Below are 17,349 nucleotides of genomic sequence, written 5' to 3'. Positions count from 1 at the left end.
AAATACTAACCACCAAATTTTGATTGAATGGATGAAAGTATGAAGGACAGACGATTCTCCCACATTGTAAAGTATCTGTATACCATTCCCCATCTCTGGGAAAGGTCTCACTGACACTCTGGGAGGGTCGACATGTCTATCAGCTCAGAGGAATAAGGAATATACTGCTGCACTGCTGGGTCTTGGTGATGGAATGAATGAGTTTACAACAGAGTGAGGGGTAGCTGACCTGAGAGAAAACCTGGCACACTGGCCCAACCATGTGCAGTGATGGAGGTGGCCTGTCTTCAGGAAGTGCAGTGGGCAGTTCTTATCAGGCAGGCTTGGGGAAGGCTTGTAAATGCCTTGAGTATCTTTGAGAATTGGGTTTGTTTTCCAGCTTGATTGAGATATAATTAGCATACCACATTGTATAAGTTTAAGGTGATAGACTTATATACTGCAAAATGCAACATTTACCACCATAGTGTGAGCTAACCCCTCCACCTTATCACATAACTGCCATATATTTTTTGTGGGGAGACCATTTAAGATCACGCTCGTAGCAAAGTTCAAATATACGATACAGCATTTTAATTAACTGTATTAACAACAGTTAACTAACGGCGTTTTAATGTGCTATAAATTTGATCCTTGAAACGTGTCCATCTTATAACCTGAAGTTTATACTCTTTGACCAACGTCTCCCTAATTCCTCCAGCTCCCCAGCACCTGGTTACCACCATTCTGTTTTTAGGAACTCAACCTTTTTTAGATTCCACCTATACATGGTTATGAAACATTATTTGTCTTCTCCGATTTATTTCATTTAGTATAATGCCCTCAAGGTCTATCCACGCTGTCCCAAACGGCAGGACCTCCTTCTTTCTTGTGGCTCAATCATATTCCATTGTACATATATACACCACATCTTCTTTATCCACTCATCCATTGACGGTCACTGGTTTCCACATCTTGGCTACTGTGAATAAGGCCACAATGAATATGAGAATGCAGATTTTTGGGGTTTTTTGGAGATCCTGTTGTTGTTGTTTTTCTTTTGCATCCGTACCCAGAAGTGGAATTGCTGGATCATCTGGCAGCTCAATTTTTAATTTTTGAGGAACCTCCACAGTTAATTGGATGGTTTAGAGGTTTTTATTAGTGGTGGTGGTTTTGTTCTGCTTGTTGCAGGGAGGGGGGAGGTTCTGTGATTGAGTTGTATGAATTCTTTATATATCTTGAATACTAACCCCTTATATGATTTGCAAATATCTTCTCCCATTCCACAGGTTGCCCTTTCATTTCACTGGCGGTTCCCTTTACTGTGCAGAAGCTTTTTTTTATTATTTTTTTTTATTTTTTTTAACGTTTATTTATTTTTGAGACAGAGAGAGACAGAGCATGAACAGGGGAGGGGCAGAGAGAGAGGGAGACACAGAGTCTGAAGCAGGCTCTGGGCTCTGAGCTGTCAGCACAGAGCCTGACACGGGACTTGAACCCAAGAACTGCGAGATCATGACCTGAGCCGAAGTCAGACGCTTAACCGACCAAGCCACCCAGGGGCCCCAGAAGCTTTTTAGTGTGATGGAGTCCCACTTGCTTATTTTAGCTTTTATTCCCTTTGCTTTCGGTGTCAAATCCAAAAAATCATTGCCGAGACCAGAGTCATGGAGCTTACTCCCTGTGTTTTCTTAAGGAGTTTTAAGGTTTCAGGTCTTACATTTAGGTCTTTAATCCATTTTGAGTTGACCTTTGTGTATGGTGTAAGATAGAGGTCCAGCTTCATTCTTTAGAATTTTCTTTCTTTGTCTAGTTAAGCCCGGGAGCCTGGGCATCAAGCTCCACCATAGGGTCTGGGAGGAAGTTCCCTCTGCCGTCCCTCCTGCTCCACATCCATCTCTTGATTCCTTTGGTGTATTATTCTATCGATGGGGAAAGCATGTGAGGGCCCTTTTTACATATGCAACATCACAAGTCAGGGGAGGCTATGCCTTGGGGCAGCTCTGAACAGCCATTTGAGGAAAGACTGTTCTTCCCTCCCTTGAAAAGCAGGCCTTGTTCCTCTCTTCCAGCTGTTAGCTGGACCTTGTTCCCCACTCAGCTCCTCCTTCCAGCCCAAAATACAGCTGTCTTCTCTCCTCTGCTCCCTACCCCGCCTTTCTTTTTGGTCTGCAGTGGGGGTAAAGCCAGAGCTTGCTCTCAGAAGCAGGAAGAATCCACAAAACCACCCCCAGAATCTAGGAGAAAGGCGCCGGGACGAAGTGTTTCTTAGGGATTTGCTCAGCAGAACCATCAGAACCTGACACTCTGGTCCAGCTTGTCTGTTCATATCCTTTTATTGCAGAAGACCGAGTTCTGGACATCACCTATTTTGATGTCCCATACAAGGCTGGCTTAGCAAAGCCCCGAGCTTCTGTGTCCTCCCCACACCATTCCCTTGGCTAAGTGACATTTGGGGGCAGACAGTGGGAACAGGCGGGGAGCTGCGGAGACTGCAGCCTAAACCGCCCTCGCTCTCTGACTCTGAGACTCAAACCCCAGCGTCTGAGAAATATCATCCAGACACCTCCTTGTCTTCTAGAAGCATCTATCCGTTCTTAACACTCTGGGTGAGTTTTCATGGCACCTGTCTCCACCACTTTGGGCCTCTTCTTCCAGTGATCTCCATTTCGGACTATTTTCTCAGGCTCTGTCTCCCCACCTCTGCGCACTCTGTCTCCTTGGGCTGCTGTCTGCGTCTAGGTCTTTGTGCGTCCGTCGGGCGCGGGTCCCGCGGCGCCGCCCCGTCCGCGCTCCGGGGGCCATGGTGGAAAGGCCTGGGTGCGCCCTGCCGGCCGCGCCAGCGCTTTCATCCCGATCCAGGTGGCTGCAATCCAGTACAGGATTTACGGTGCCCTGACCCTGAGCCGTCAAGAAGGAACAGCCAGATTAATGGGGTGGGCGGGCTGGGGTAATAATCGTTTGTTTGATGTGACAAGCCTGATAGGCGTTGATTTACTTACAGACTGATGGGCTTTTAATTGAGCACCTCCATCCCAGTCACTTCAAAGGCAGGGGAAGTTGACAAGGGGCCCCTTTCACGGAGGGTGCGCGGTGACTGACAGCCCCCCTCTGCCGACGCTCCGCGCGGCCCACGATCGGGCCTGGCGGCCTCTACCCGGCCCTCTGGCAAAGTAACACATTTTCTGTGTAACTCAGAAATGGCCTTTTGTCTGCTGCCAGTGGGGGCAGGCCCTGCTGGAGGGCGGCGCGGCTCGCGGAAGGGCGACGGCCGGGAGCGGCGGGTGCGCGCGGGGCGGGTGCGCGTTCGGCCGGGGCGCGGGCTGGGCACCCCCGGCCTCCCTCGGGCGGCAGCTCGGTGCTCACGGCTCCTCGCGCGCCCGCCTCCCTTCTTCTTCTTCTCCTCCTCCTCCTCCTCCTCCTCCTCCTCCTCCTCCTCCTCCTCCTCCTCCTCCTCCTCCTTCCCCTCCTCCTCCTCCTCCTCCACCTCCTCCTTCCCCTCCTCCTCCTCCCCTTCCCTCCCCTCACTTCCTCTCCCTTCCCAAACCCCAGCTCGCATCACCCTTCCCGCCTCCTCCCACCCCTCCCCTTTCTCCTCCCACTTCCTCCTTCCTTCTCCCTCTCGAGAAGGACCCGAAAAGCTGGAGTCGGCTTCTGCCGTCCCTGGAGTGGCCTGTGCACACCAGTCCCCTCCCTGCCCCTGGACAGCCACCCTGCTCCTGCCGGGCTGCAAGCTGCGAGGCCTTCAGATCGGGGCACCCTTGGACCTGGCCTCCTTCAAGAGGCAGGAGCACAGACCTCCGCGACTAAGGTCCAGCGGGACTTGCATCCCGTCCTCGTCTAGAGGGTCTAGAAGAGGCTTCCGTAATATAGGCTTTATTCTGTTCGAAGTAATAGGAAATATCCTTTATCAGGGAAGTTCTGTCAAAATGGATTTGGGGTTTGTTTGCTTTGGGTTAAGTTCTGATTGACTGGCTGCTGAACTTGACTTAGGCGGGGAGGAAGACATGCCCAAAGCTCTCTGGTCACCTGCTGCTGGCCTGGCTGGGGTCGAGGGAATGGGGAGCAAAGAGTTGTGAAGGCTAGGACCCCACCTCCCCCCACAGGGCAAAGTCCCGGAACTCTTAAGGGGTGGGGGCCTCCAAGCTTCCTCACTAGGTTGGGGAGGGGGGTGAGACCCCTGCCTGGAGGAGCTTCAAGCTCTAAGTCAAGCCGACGTTAGTAGTGACTGCCCCAGACGGCGGCGGGCTAGGCCCATCCCCTGTGTTTTTCTCTTTTTCCCCTGTAGTAACATGTCCCAGCTCATGCAGCCAGGAAGGAAATGAGAGAGCAAGCACCTGGCTAGAAAGACAACAATAATAACTCACATTTGCATAGCATTATTTAGTTTGGAAAGCACTTTCACATATATTATCTTAATTGGTCTTTTAACTGTGTGAGGTAATAAGTATGTTGTCCTTATGCCCATTTAGACAGATGATAAAATTGAGATTCAAAGGATAACATGCTCCCGAGAGGCAAAATCAAGTCTCAAATTCAGGTATTCTCGCTCCTTCCTTCCTTCCAGGAACCTCACTGCATCCCAGAGACTATTGCCCCGTTCCTTTTGAAGCTGCATTTTCTTACACCAAACAGGTGGTTAATCCCTGTTTCCTCCTTGATTTCTCTCTGCAGGCCCTTCCCTGGCTCTCCACTCTCCTGCTTTGGGTGTCCAAGGACAGGACCTCCAGCCTAGCTTCCCGAGGCCAAACCTCTCCCTCTCTCTCTGCCCCAAAAGCCACCTCCCAATCTTCCTGAGAGCCTGATGCTCCCTTAAAATCTGCTGCCCCCAGCTCTCCACTGTCCATTGTGAATCGGCCACAGGTGAGGCACCCGTTCTCAGCTATTAGAACATGTTCACTGAAGTTGTCCCCTGCCTACCATTTGAAGGTCCACTCAACAGAGTCCTCTCAAAGCCAAGAAAACATGCGCTTCTCCTGACCTGCTGGAGGGGGAGTTTCTACCACAGGGCTGAGCACTAGGACAGAGGCTTCACAGAAGCTAATCATCCCTCCCTTCTCTCCCTCTGTGCCTTGGATGTGTCTCCACTGATGCACTTAATACCTCAAGATGTGGTTTGTTTACCTGTCGGTCTCCTCAATGGAGTCCAGTCCTTTAGGGCGCATCTTTTCATCTGACATCCCCAGGGCCCAACACTGAAATTTCGTGGAAATGAGTGTTGCTGGGATGGTCGTTGAAAGGCAGTGTAGCGTAGGGGTGAAGTCAGAGGGCCTAGGATCACATTCCCAGCTCCACTGCTTGCCAGCTGTAGCCTTTGGAGGAGTCGTTTAAATGTGGTATGCCTCAGTTTCCTCATCTGTAAAACGGGACAAAAACAGCACCTACCTCATAAAGTTACGTGAGGACTGAATGAGTTAACAACCTATCTCCTCTCACCTACAGTGCGCCGTGATTTTAGATCCCACAAAGAAAGAAGGAAAGGCTGCGACGCAGTCTGTGACACAGTGCTTTTTTAGCAGTGTCAGAGATGATTAAAAAAAAATGTTTAAAATGTCTGCATAAAACAGAAGAGTAACTACATACAATACATGCTATCTACGTGACAGCTACTGTCACTGTTGTTGAACTGCTTTCTCACAAAAGCCCCATGATGAGTGAGTTAATCCTCACTTCACAGATGAGGAAACAGAGATTTGGAGAGATGAAGGCTCTTGGGGCCAGTGAACCCTCAGCAGGCATTTAAACCTGCCTTTGAGGTGCAATAATCTACAGTTATTACAATAGCTGGCAGTCGCCCACCAAGCTACCAGGGAGTTAGGAGCTGGGTTTTGTTCTCAATTGCATTAGCTTTCCTTAATCTAAGTTTCTTCCCCCTCTGGTATAATAACTCTGCTTCTTCCTCCCCCTCCTCCCTTGTACTTGGCTCTGATCTTGTTACTTTTCTGTTAATAGCTCCGGGTTTTACTGTATCTGCTATTTGAATGGTAAAGCGACCTCGAATCTCTTATGGAGGTAGGAGGGGTATAAATAAATAGAAAGGTCAAAATTCGCTTTTAAAGATGACGCATTGCAAGAAAAAGTGAGAGAGAATATGCCCACGGTTGCACATGGGGATGTATATATGTGGACACCCTGAGTATCCACACCCGCAGTGCTCCCTCCAGTGCTACCGCTGAGAGACTCTGATGCTAGATGTCCCGACACAGTGCAGAACTCCGCTTGCCCCTCAAGCTGACTTATCTGTCACCCCAGACTCAGTTTTTTTCCCATAACCCAGTGAGACGCTATAGAGTAAAGAGGTAGAGAGGAGCTTGAGAGGTTATGGGGGCTGGAGATAGCGAACTCTTCTAGGACCTTCTCTGGGGGCTGGAGGTAGCAAACTCTTCTAGGACCTTCTCTGGCTCTCCTTGGTACCTACCCCTCAAAAGAAGTATCCGCCTGAACAAGTGTTAAGTTTCTAGCTCACTATTGCAATGAGTCTGAGGCAAAGGAGAGCATCCCATTAGCTCCAAACTAAAGCAGTGTAAAAGGTGAGTATCACTGTTTTTAACATCAGAAAGGGAACCACCAAGATGTATTTTGTTTAGGGTTTTGCGGTCTCCCCACAACCGAGGCAGCTGAGGACCCATGGCTGTCAAGATCACAGAAGGATTCCACTTGCCACTTCTGCCCATCGCTTCACCAAGTGAGGAACCCCAATTTTCTACCTCTTCCGCCAAGCTTGTAATGTTCATGTTAAAAGATAACCAACAGAACAGGGCACAGTATTGTCCCGGGTTTTTGCCTCCCAAGTAGGGAAGCCACGGGCTGGCCAGAGAGTTGTATTTTGTGAATTCGTGTAGGTTTTTTGGGAAGGGATCAGGGTGGAAGGAGTCTTTCCAAAACCTCTCTCAACCCTCCCACATGACCTGAGACCAGAGAGGGGCTGCAAGCTGGGTGAGGAAGGGAGTTTGAGAAGGGCAATTGCACAGAGAGCTTTGCCACGGGAAGCAGTGAGAACATGCCATCCCTCAGTACCCCTGAATGAAGCCTACTGTTCTTCCTCCAAGACTGAATAAAAATGTATTCTACGCTCAGATCCACCAGACAAAGAAGGAATATAGCAACAAAGCAGGGGAGAGATGAAAATGGGCAGTCGGCTGTTCATTCACATACATGTAGTTCATCTGCAAGGCTTCCAAGAAAGCAGCCGCACACCAAATCCTTTCCGACGCTGCTGTATCTGAGCCTCCTGTGAGATAATCCTCTTAATGGAATATTTAAGAAATCGGATATAAATCACCAACCTTTTATCTCACCTGAAGATCCATGCTCCATTGGATGGATGGTGTATATGTCTATCTCCATACGGATGGGTGCAGGTGACTTTTCGAGCGGAGGTGGCAATCTCTGCTTTTTTTATTTTGAAGATAGGGTTGTAAAGTTATAAAGTTTAGAGATCAGAGCCCAGAAAACAGCTGCACCTAGAGACAATTAAAACACACATCCCTTGGAAAAAACCTTTTTTGTCATTTGCAACCAACAAAAATGCCTGTTATTGTGATGTGCTCATAAATAACTTGATTTTGGCATATGCTTTTGTACCAAACAGAAGATGAATAAATTAAATTTGATTTACAACCTTTTTCATTTTTATTAGCACTGCTCTGAAGAGTTTATGTAAGGGACGTGCCAGAGCAGTTATGCCAAATGTTTTAAGGCGTTGGTATTGATATTATATAAATTAAGGTGTTTTAATTTGCATTCTTTAATTAACTAAATACTGGCAGAAAAATAAAACACAAGGGCAGCCCTGACTTATTGCCTCTGTTAAACTGCTGACGTCTCTGAAAAGATGCTTTAAGTAATCCAATTCATGCAGAGTGGGGGAGGAAGGGGTATTAACACTCTCTTATTTGGCAAAACACATTGGAGTTGAAGAAACCAATATCCTGCTTTGTTTGCACAGTGGTTGAGGTGGTGGGTGTGTTTTTAGACAGCCTGCGTTCGTGTCCCCAAGGAAGAAGTTGACCAAATGTCTTAACTATGCACCCTGCCCAGGTCTGAGCGGAGGGGCCAAAGGGGAGCCCAGCCCTGCCACTGGGTATAAGCAGGTTCCTGGGTGCAGGGTCCTGCAGACCTGGGCTATATCACTGCCATTCTAAAAAGAGACAAGCTGGTTGAATTAATCCAGTAGATCCCATGTCAACATGATCATGTCCAGAAACCAAGGAGAGAAATCGTCAGATTCTTCAGCACAATGAGCTGCTTCTGATCAATGCTTCCAATCACACATAGGCCTCAAACTAAAAAAAAAAAAAAGTTTTCTAAAAAGATATGCTGGGAGTACTTCAGTTCTTTTCCATACCCTGGGTCCTGTCGTCAGCTCCAGAGACTTTCTTTTTTTTTATTTTTATTTTTTGTAATGTTTGCTCATTTTTGACAGGGAGAGAGAGAGAGCATGAGCAGGGGAGGGGCAGAGAGAGGGAGACACAGAATCCGAAGCAGGCTCCAGAGAGAGGGAGACACAGAATCCGAAGCAGGCTCCAGGCTCTGAGCTGTCAGCACAGAGCCCGATATAGGGCTTGAACTCACAGACCGTGAGATCATGACCTGAGCCCGTGAGATCATGACCTGAGCCAAAGTCGGACGCCCAACCAACTGAGCCACCCAGGCACCCTTCCAGAGACTTTCTTAAAACTCACTCTTACAGTGAGGACGGTAGATTCTTTCTCATCGGAGTTAGGATAAATTTTTCCCTTCTTTACTCTTCATTTTTGCTCTCTGTTTCTCCTCTCCTGGAGGATCAGATCAACCCTGGTAAGGTTTCATCTCCTGTGATTCTCCCTCCAGACTTGAAGAGAGGGGGATCACAATTTCCCACGTCAGCCGTAGGAAAGAGATTTCTCCCAAACACAGGTGTAGAACATGTTATTTCTCTTCCCTAAAGCCACAGGAGAAAGAGCCATCTGCAAAACAGCCAATACTGTTCTGTCTACATTTTTAGGGTGTCCAACTTGCATTCTCTGCCTGGACCACGAGTCATCATGTCAAGGCTGGAGGTCTCGGGGTCTCACAGACACCTGTTGAGTTGGCGGGAGACATCATACAGGGAGAGGGGGGGCTGGGGAGCAGGGCTCACCTCTCTCCTGGCCCCCACAGTGCACACTCACATACAGCATAATGTCTTTTGAGGAGCAGGTCAAGGGCAACCCCCAGCCCAACTGTCCCGGCCTCCAAGCACTGTCGTTAGGCAATGTCCCCACCCTAGTTTTCTTCCTCGATGCTTTTTCTTGACTTGCTCCAGAAATAAAGGATGAGTTCCAACTTTGAGGAAGGAAACTCCTGTTCTCCTTTGCCAGCATCCTATCCCCCCCGGCCCACCCCCTCCAAAAAAAATCGCACTTTCTTGTCGTTTCCCATCTTGCAGCTCTGTCAGTTGTTTTAAAACAACTGTTTTAAAACATGTCTCCTGTCATAAATAAGATTGTCATTATGCATTTTGACTGCAGTGGTGAAAAATTCACCCAGCTTCGAGAGAGGGGAGGGACCTCCGAGAGCCCCTTCAAGCCTGACGCAGAACAGGAGCGAAGGAACAAAAAAGGAAAAGGACACAGTCTGCTCATCGTTTTGAACTATGGTCGTTTTTTTCTGGGTTTGGCTGTTTGGGTTGGTTTGTTGACTTGGGTTTTGTTTAATGTGTTTGTTTGTTTGTTTGTTTATGGAAATTAATGAGAAAAACAAAGACAGCCTGGAGGAAAGGGGTTGTGTTGAACCTATAAATGACAGGCCCTGGGAGATCTGGAAGAGCTGCCTTGGGATGCCTGAGGGAAGTTCTTCAAGATGTTAGAATTCTAGGGGCTCCTGGGTGGCTCAGTCCATTAAGCATCCAACTTCAACTCAGGCCATGATCTCACGGTTCGTGAGTTCAAGCCCCACATCGGGCTCTGTGCTGTCAGCACGGAGCCCACCGCAGGTCCTCTGACCCCCCACCCCCATCCTCTCTCTCACTGCCCCCCCCTCAAAAATCAATAAACATTAAAAAAAAGAGAGAGAGATGTTAGAATTCTACTTTAGACATCCCGAAATGTAAATGTATCCTGATTCTAAGAGCTTATCAATGGTCTGGTCCCAATGGTTCTTCCTATTGCCACCATTGCCATACTGTCAAGGTTACTAACAAAAAGTGAGCTTTGACTCAGCCACCCAAAGGAGCCCAGGCCCAAGACAGGAAGTGAGGAGACCAGACTAGGGCTCACTCTGTGAGCCTTTGCAATGAAAAGCTGCACCACTTGTTGAGAAATCACATATACATGCCCTTCTGTACCTTTGAATTTGGCAGGTAATACCTATTCAGAGACACAAACAAAAAATAAGAATAAAATGAAGATTACCTATCTGCCTTGGTGAGCACTTGACTAACAGTGATTGATTTCATGATTCAATTTCCTCCGACGCGTCACGGGGCTCATTCTGGAAATTCATGGTTGGGACTGGAGATAAATCTTTACTGATGTTACCAAAACCATTTCATGTATTGTCTTGGACACAGACCTTTGCTTTTCAGTGAGCATAAACAAGAAAGGTCTAGACGATACAGAGCTCTTAGTAGGGCTCACTTACTGGAAAGGTTGCTGTATTAAAAGACGTATTGGTTGATGCCTTGGACTCTTTTAGGCCGGACTTGAATATCCTGCTCGCCCTTTTCTCCTACTAAATGAGGGAGCAGGTGGGAAAAGGAGAAGGCAGAGTCACAAGAAGAATGCACGTTTTCTTAAATCCAAAGATGGAAACGAGCCTTTCAAGTTCTCCAAATGAATGTAAGCAGAAGGTCGGGGGAGTGTCCCCCACATTTTCTTGCCTCAGCTGAACTTCTAATTCACTACAAGTCTGTCCTCCGAGCCTTCTTAGAGGGAGCTTGGTTTCAATGCATGTAGCAACTCTACTCCTAGGAATTCTGCACTATAGTTATATTAGCACACATGGAAAGTGATATATATTGTATACGTGGTAATTCACGACAGCAGCAAGACCAGAATCCATCCACATGTCCACCAGTAGGGGACCAGTGACATAAACTGTGGCACATCCATGTAACAATGCCAGGAAACTAAAAAATAAATAGATGTGAGGCAATCTCCAAAATATATTAATTAAAAAAAAAAAAAAAAAGGCGGTGCACCTGGGTGGCTCAGTTGGTTAAGCGTCTAACTTTGGCTCAGGTCATGATCTCACGGTTCGTGAGTTCGAGCCCCGCATCGGGCTCTGTGCTGACAGCTTGGAGGCTGGAGCCTGCTTCAGATTCTGTGTCTCCCTCTCTCTCTGCTCCTCCCCTGCTCACGCTCTGTCTGTCTCTGTCTCTCAAAAATAAATAAACATTAAAAATTAAAAAACAAAAAGCAAAGGTGGAGCGGTTTTTAATAGGTCACCATTTGTGTATAAGAGAAGGAAGGAATATACAAGTATTTGCTAATATACATACAAAATATCTCCGGAAGGATGGACCATAAACTCATAGCACTGATGCACTGGGAAGAGAAATCAGATGGAGGGGGGGACAATTTCACTGCACGTTCTCATAGCTTTGGAATTTGGTGCCATGCTTCATCGTAAATAAATAAATGCATTTTTCAATAAAATAAAAAATAATTTAAGTCGCTTTTAAAGGGAGTTCATTATGTAAATCCCCACTCTGAATGGACCACTATACTTGGATACTTCTGGCCACGGGCTCAGTGGGGACCCCGCCTCTCAAGTTTCCTTCTCTGAGCTGAGGCTGGCAGAGGGCCATGGAAATAAACACTCCTTGAAATTGTTCTGACATCTTGGAATTTGGTTTCATCAAATACAACCAGTGATAATTGAGCCACTGCCTGAGCGGCTCTCCCCTTTTCTCTAATTGTATTTGCTGAAATGAGTTTGAAGCAGCACATCCGCCAGCTGGGAGACCAGCTTAGAGAGGGGCATGCTTTGGGCAAGTTTAAAGGCTTACCTGCCAGAAGTGGGGGCCCGTAGAAGCATCATCACCTTCATGGCTGAAGCACAGGGAAGGGTCAGAAGCAGGTGTGACACCAGAAACTGTGCAACCAAGATTCTCACAGTCAGCTACTTACCAAGCAAGACCTTCTGGAGGGCCTGAGGTGCCCATTGGTTCCAGTCAGGGGAAATTCCGCACATAGCACTAGGACATGTGGGTGAGCATAGTCCCTGCTTCCCTTTCTGGGGACTTTGCTTTCCTCTCAAACTCCCCTTATACCTAAATAAGTACATGAACATTCCCAGGATGGTGTATACTGAGTGCTGGTGCTCAGTAAATGTTAGTGGATCTGAATTTAACTGAGCAAACGCACTTAAGAACAGTGGGTAACTAAACTATGGGGTCCTAAGCAGGATTTAAGGTCAGCCCTCCTGACTTGTTTTTTTTTTTTTTTTTTAATCTTCAAAAGAAGCACACAGATGCTTCCCTTCCCTTGCTCTGGTCCTTACCCACCTGGGGATCACCACAGGCCTGTGCCTACCAAGTGGTTAGTAAACAGTCATTGAATGAATTAATTCAATCCAATTTGATTAATCGAATGAATGTTCCCCTCACTTCTTTCTCTGCCTCAGTTTCCTCTCCACCCGATTCTCCTTCCCAGAGATGAAAGGAAAATCCTCTTTAAGAAAACCAGCACCCCAGAAAGTAAGTAGTCACTGGTTTTCAGTTTCACCCTGCTATAGGCCTCCTTCTCCCTCAGTTCTGCACATAGACTGGCTCAGGAAACGACTACTTGGGTTTGAATCCTGGTTCTACCACGTTCTAGCTGTGTAATTTGAACAGATTACTTCACCTCTCTGGGCCTCAGTGCCTCGCCTATAAAACAGGCCCGCCTAAATGAGTTACTACCTGTAAGGAGCTCAGCTCAGTGTCTGGCACATGGTGAGGGCTCAGTAAATGTTATTACCCTGGTTGGTACACTCACTGTCTGCTGATCATAACTGAGGCTTTGGCTGATTATTAAAATAGGATTCCTCTCAGCAGTATTTGCAGTTTGAGAGGAATCTCTAAGAAATCTGAAGGCCCAAAGGGTCGAAGTGGTCAAGGGTGAATGCCCAGGGCTGAGGTTGATGCCTGGGCGGGGCAGAGGAAAGGAGTGGAGCTTCAAAAGCACACCTACTCCCACTGCTCTCCCAGGCCAGCCCTGCCCATCTCCCCGGGGGCTGATAGCAGATAAATGAAACCACTTCTTCAAAGCACCCTGCTCAAGGACCCGGATCAAACACTAGGGCTTGAAGATAAGCTTCAACCTACATTTCCTTTTGTCCATTCCTTCCCACCACATCTCCAAAGGAAATTCTAGGGGGAGGAAAAGTCGTTAATTCCTCCTTTTATCAAAAGGAGTTACCTCCCCATCTACACTGCAATGGGCCCAGATAGGAGAACCGGGAGGCCTCTTCTCACGCCCTGCCAGCCTTCTCTGTATGACTCCGAGCCTTCCCCATAAAACTCTCAGAACCCTGTTTCTTCATCAGTCCAAAGGGATGAAAACACCTGCCCAAAACAACTCAGAAAATTGTTGGGGGGGGAGAGGGGTGGATGAGGAGCACAAACACAGATTTGAGAAAAGATTCTTTCACACGTGTATATGGTTGACATTTTGAAAAACACCTTGAGGGGCGCCTGGGTGGCTCAGTCGGTTAAGCGGCCGACTTCAGCTCAGGTCATGATCTCACAGTTTGTGAGTTCAAGCCCCAGGTTGGACTCTGTGCTGACAGCTCAGAGTCTGGAGCCTGTTTTGGATTCTGTATCTCCCTCTCTCTGACCCTCCCCTGTTCATGCTCTGTCTCTCCCTGTCTCAAAAATAAATAAAACGTTAAAAAAAAAATTAAAAAAACCACCTTGAATCTTTTGGTGAGTCCAGTGAGGTGAGATGTAAAACATAGGCGCTCTATAGGTAAAGTTCTCATCCATTCAGCAGCAAACATTCGCTGGGCACTTATGACCTTCAGACTGCCTAGATTCATATCTCAGCCCCACCTCTTACCAGCTGGACTTCACAAGTTCCTTAACCCCCACATCCTTCGCAGTCATGAAACGGGATAAGAGAGGACTGCATAGCGCTTCTGGATTAGGATTAGGTGACAAACTGCGCGCAAAGTGCTTGCAACAGAGCTTGGCCCTCCGTGTTGGCTACCGTGAGGCTATTGCTAGGCAATAAGAATACAAAGAGGCTGCTGCAGACAACTCAGAAGCACTCACAGTCACAGGGGACAATGGACAAGTAAACAAACAAGGGCAGATGCTATGTGATAAGAGTAATAATAGAACACAATAGGACTGTGAGGACACAGAGGAGGGAGCTACTTGCCTGGGCTCCTGGCAAGGCTGGCTGTTCTCACCCCTCGGGCCCTCTCTGGCCCGGGGCTGTGTCTGAAGCTGGGGACAGGGCAGACGGCGGAAGTGCCTCCTGGTGCCCTGAGTGGGGTGCTCTAAATCAGGGCTCCTGGCCAAGGCAGTAATTGCCAGCCGCTGAAAGATATTAAGCGCCAGGGAGGAAAACCAAGTTCTCTATGAGGCAGACTTCTCAGAGTTCTTACAACTTGTAAAAAAAAAAAAAAAAAAAAAAAAGTAAATAGTTACCCAGTGAGATATTATTTCATATTGTTGCCATTAGGGTTTGAGTGTTATGCAGAGAGAGGCGATCATTCAGGCAATTCCACCTCAGCGAGGACTGAAAACTTCACATTAACCCCACACAACAAATCCACCACCTCCAGCTCTCAACCTGACTCAGGCATTTTTTCCTGGGTGGCGAATGTTATGTAAATTGAAGGAGTGAACACAATCCCTAAATATTCAGAACTTCCTAAAGGATTTTCTTGATGGCTTCTGGGGGGGGTGGTTTTTGTTTTTTTTTTTTAAGACGCATTTGACAGGAGGCTGGGGGAGGGGTACTTTCATTTTGGTCGAATTCTGGAACAGTTGGGGTCTTCCGGGCAATCTCCAGTGCCTAGCCGCTGGGACTGCTCAAGGAATCAGTGGGTACACAGCCATCATTTACCTGGGACTCTCCTTTGTACCAAGCACTGAACACGTGACACACATTGTCCACTTTTGGCCTCCTGATTCTGAGGTGGCCACTCTTACATTTTACACATGGGGAAACGGAGGGAGGTTGACTTGCCTTGACCTACCACAGTGCATAGGTCAAGAGAGACCTGGCTCTGAGAGACCTGATTCCAAGTGACCTCTCTGCCACTCAGACTTTGGGGAAGGGACTAACCTCTCCAGCCTCACTCTCTTCGTTGGAAATGGGGATGAATGATAACCGTAGCACCTAATGCTTCTCCAGAGCCTGACGCACTGACAGTGGCAGGGGGCATTCCCCAGCGCCTTCCCCCCATCCTATCTTAATGGTAGATCCTGAAGACAGGGAGGCTCCTTAACCATGCATCAGCCACTTTTCTGTCAGGCAAGGACGGTGTGCCATATGTCCCGTCCAACATCTTGCATGGACTTTTCAACCGCTCGGACTTTTTTACAATGCTCTGCCCACAGCTGACCCTGAAGAAATATGGCGCAAATGAACACTGAGCCTTATTCTCTCCCAGGTGGCAAGCCATTCCTTTGAAAACTGTCCCTGCTTTAGGCCACTGGGGCCCCATTTAGGGCTCTATAGGCTAGCACTTCAGCCAAGTGAATGTCAAATACTGATCGTAATAGTCATCTAGTAGTGTTTTAATTAGGCCTCTGGCCTGGTTAAGTATGATTTTCCATTTTCTCTCCTAAGACAACTGGATGGATTCAGCCAGAGAAGCCATTCTGTGCCAGCACCCTGAAAGGGAGGGTGTCCCTCCTCCCTTGCTGGCTCTTTCTAGGAGAGGGAAATAGGCCTGGTCTGGCTTTAAAGCTGTCAGGCATCCACTGTTTCTATCTGTGATCACTGCTGTAAGCTAAGGGCTTGGGTTGGTTTGTTTCGGTTTTCGTTTGTTTGTTCTGTTGTCTTGTTGTTGTTGTTTTTATGACAGTGTATTACTACCTAGGCAAAGGGTTCACCTTCTACCCTGAGCCTGGCCATTCTATCCTTGCCTCCTCCTTTCTCCTTTCCTTTCAATCACTCACTACCTTTTTCTTCTCTTGTCTTCTCCAAACAGAGTAAATATTCCTCTCCCCTCTCTCCTGTCTGCTGCCTTCTGCCCGTCTTTCCCTTCTAAATACCTCTTCTCCCTCCCCTCCCCTTTGCTCCCAACTGATTTCCCATTAATCATCCCTAACACACATCTGCTTGGGTCCTGGAAGGATTTCTTGGCTGGCTCTCACAGCTGGGCTGGTTACAATAATCAAGGAGTTTTTCATCTCTCTGCCTCCTAGGTCTCCTCTCTCCCCAGCCCAGCCTCCTCAGAGTGCCTATAGAGTCCCACTCCTTTCCCACCTTGCAAGGCTTTCTTCTGTTCTCCGTCTGTGTAGCAATCTCCCCAAGGCCAAACAGCCCTGTAGGTTACAGGAGCCTTGCAGTGGACTCTTAGATGTGGTATTGGCAGCAGCAGTGATGTCAGAAAGCACAGAAGCTGGCATGAGAAAGGAGGGAGGTGGCACAGAGACCACCACGCCAATGGGACTACCCCCCTTCCTGTCCCCCTCTTGCTGCAATACGGAATACACCTCCCAGCCAGGCCATCCCTTAGCATTCACTTCACCCTGATTCTACCAGGATTCAAACTGGGGTAGGAAGAGCCTGTGTCATTTCTAAGAGGTCTAAACGTACTGCCCAATAAATAGCAGGGATGCAGGGAGTACATTTAGTTTAGCATGTGATTGATATGGCCTGGGAATGGTGCCTGCTGTCTTCTTTACTGAGCATGATACATGTACGTGACCGCTATTTGTTATTTCCGTGAGAGTTATTTCGTTCTGTTTGAAGAACCCCTTTGAAATCACCTATCCCAGTCTTGGGTTCTCATGTTGTCTCAAGGCGTAGATCAACGCGGCAGAGTCAGGGACGGGTAGTCCCGGAGCAATATGCCCCCACTGACAGGCCTGACAATCAGAGTGATGGATTGGGTCTAGGAAAGTGGTACTCGAAGGCAGGCAGTGACACCAGCGCGCCTCCACTGGCCGTTGAGAGCACGGAAAAGTGGTCTCCCCAGAGGCCGGCGCACAAAGGACCGGCTTCACCTTCTGATGATCGGCCGACCGGGAACTTTAATGTCAGTACTATGACTGTGTAAAATCTCTGCCAAGCGCGAAGCTGGCAATACACATTTTATCTAAAAGGCGGGGGGTGGGGGGGGGGAGGAAAGGAGGGTATTGTTATTTTTAACAAAAAGTTTTTATTCCAAAATGTCCCTGGGAAAAGCTAGTGCATTTTCCCCCACTAGAAGAAAAGACGGGAAGGCGCATCTCTGGAT

General features: G+C 47.9%; 1 long non-coding RNA gene across 2 annotated transcripts; it reads left to right on the top strand.

Moving 5' to 3' along the window:
• Window positions 1-3,622: 3,622 nt before the first annotated feature.
• Window positions 3,623-7,646, top strand: LOC102952898. Of its 2 annotated transcripts, XR_006216210.1 has the most exons (4): window positions 3,623-3,793; window positions 4,657-4,845; window positions 6,570-6,667; window positions 7,060-7,646. It is a non-coding gene; the product is annotated as an uncharacterized LOC102952898 (long non-coding RNA). The 2 variants fall into 2 exon arrangements; XR_446943.2 differs by lacking the exon at window positions 7,060-7,646 and having other exon boundaries at window positions 6,570-6,754.
• The last annotated feature ends 9,703 nt before the right edge of the window (window positions 7,647-17,349 follow it).

This window comes from Panthera tigris, chromosome B1 (assembly GCF_018350195.1).
Source record: "Panthera tigris isolate Pti1 chromosome B1, P.tigris_Pti1_mat1.1, whole genome shotgun sequence".
NCBI lineage: Eukaryota > Metazoa > Chordata > Mammalia > Carnivora > Felidae > Panthera > Panthera tigris.
The sequence above is the reverse complement of the archived record's forward strand: the minus strand, read 5'-3'. Positions and strand labels throughout refer to the sequence as shown.